Here is a 2500-nt window from a genome sequence, read left to right on the forward strand (position 1 = left end):
CGCACCCCTCTCCTCCCCCCACTCCTTCGCCTCCTTCAGCCTCTCCTTCCGCCTCCGTTGACCGCCGTCCGCCTCCCCCGCTACATGAGCATCCATCGATCCCCAACGCAGGTGTGGTAGACCCCAATTTAAGCCGAGGGGGAGGAGGAGAGGGGAGAAGGAGGGGAAATTTAGCCTTTGAGAATGTCGCTCGAGGAAGGAGATGGGGATAGAGAGAGAGGGGAGAGTAAGAGACTATATATATATATATATATATATATATATATAATATATATATATATATATATATATATATATAGAGAGAGAGAGAGAGAGAGAGAGAGAGAGAGAGAGAGAGAGGGGGGGTGATAGGGAGAGAGAGGGAGAGACAGACAGACAGACAGACAGACAGACAGACAGACAGACAGACAGACAATCAGACAGACAGAGAGACAGACAGACAGACAGACAGACAGACAGACAGACAGACAGACAGACAGACAGACAGACAGACAGACAGACAGACAGAGAAAGCGATAGAATAAGAGAGAAGAAGAAGAAGAGAAGGCGTAGTAGAAGTGAGAATTAGGAGACTGATACGAACGACGAGGGAAAGAGAATTGTAGTAAAAGGGAGAGGGGGAAGGGAGAAAGAAAGATGAGTAGGATGAGGAAGAGGAAAAGGAAAAAGAAAAAGAAGGAAAGAAAAGAAAAGAGAAATATTACTGACGTTTATGGTAGAGAAAAATTATGATGATGCAGATTACATTAAGATTTTAAAAAATTATAATAAAAAGGTGAATCAAACACAGAAAGATGTGATGACAAATTATTATGAGCAAGAGAAGGGAAGAAACAAAGCAAAAAAATAAAAACTAGATAAATAGAAAGAAATTGAAAGAAATAGCGATAAACAAGAACAGACGAAGAAGATAAAACAAAGGAGATAAGAGAAAGGGATAAAAAGGAAGAGAAAGGGAAGAGCGAGAAATAATGAAAGAAAATAAAACATAACGAAATATAGAAAACAAAAAAGAAAGAGAAAATGAAGACGAGGAGAGACAAAGAGATGGATCGGGTTCCGGACAAGAAGGACACTACGCAATGTAGGGAAAGGGAGGGGGGTGGGGGGAGGTGAAGGGAGGAGGGAGGAAAGAGGGAGAGAGGAAGAGGTAGGTGGAAACAGAGACAGAGAGGAGAAGAGAGAAAGAGGGAGAGGGAGGCAGAGGGAGGGTAGATCGGGTGAGGGGAAGGAGACAGAAGGGAAAAGGTAGACAGAGACAAAGAAAAAAAAAAGTGAGGGATGAGGGAGTTAAGGTAGAGGTAGGCGTGAGGGAGTGAGAGGGAGTGAGAGGGAGTGAGGGAGAGAAAACCGAGGTAAACGTGAGAAGAGGAAAAGTAGCGACAAGAGGAGGGAGCTGAAGAGCGAGAGGGTGAGGGGTAGACACAGAGAAGGAAGGGGGGGGAGGGAGGGGAGGGGAAAGGGACGCACAACAGGGCCGGAGAGCCAACGATAGCAACAGGAATCCCCTCCGTTTGTTGGAATGAACTGCAGCAGGAATATTCCAGGAGACACGCGAGGGGCGATTCTGGAATATCCAAAACCGGAGATGTGGAGGCTGGCCGGGAAAGGGGGGGGGGGGCGGGGGGGAGGGGGGGAGGGGAGGGGGGAGGGGTATGAGAGGGGGGAGGGGGTATGGGAGGGGGAGGGGGTAAGGGAGGAGGGTTGAGGAGGGGAGGGAATGGTGGGGGTTCGTAAGAGGGGAGGTTGTGGAGTTACTGGGGGGGGGGGGGAGGGGAAAATGGAAAGGGGGAATGGGAAATGGGGGTTAAAGGGAGAGGTTGGATAATGGGGAAGGGAAGGTGGGGGTGAAGGATTAAAAAGGGAGGGAGAGTGAAGTTTGGAGGTGGGATAGAGTTAGGAGGGGAAAGGGGGGGTAGGGAGAGGGGAGGAGGGTGGTTTACAAGGAATTAAGGGAGATAGGGAGAAAGGTCGGAGATATTGAGACCTGGATAGGGAAACCGGGTTGATCCACGTGGAATGGATTATATAACATGTATTTTGATATGATATATGTATAAAAATAACATATATATAATGATTTTCTCTCTCTCTCTCTCTCTCTCTCTCTCTCTCTCTCTCTCTCTCTCTCTCTCTCTCTCTCTCTCTCTCTCTCTCTCTCTCTCTCTTTACTTCTTTCCCTCTCTCCCTTTCTCCGTTCCCATTTTCTTTCTCTATCTCTTACTCACTCACTCGCTCTCCCTCACACTCTCTCCTCTCCATCCTTCCTTTCTGTCTTCCCTCTTTATCAACTCCGTCTCTCTCCCTAATATTTCCTCCTGTATATCGCACTGCACAGCCGGCCATAGTTTCAAAGAAAACGGGAAATGAGCGAGCGTGGGCGTAACTCAAGCAAAGTGAAACCATTTTCAACCTTCCTTCCTCGTGAGACAAAGGTAAATTCAGTGGCTTTCGGGCGTCGTGGAGAGGAAACGTCTTGGAGGAGGAACTCAAGATGAAC

Source organism: Penaeus chinensis, chromosome 20 (assembly GCF_019202785.1).
Source record: "Penaeus chinensis breed Huanghai No. 1 chromosome 20, ASM1920278v2, whole genome shotgun sequence".
Taxonomy (NCBI): Eukaryota; Metazoa; Arthropoda; class Malacostraca; order Decapoda; family Penaeidae; genus Penaeus; species Penaeus chinensis.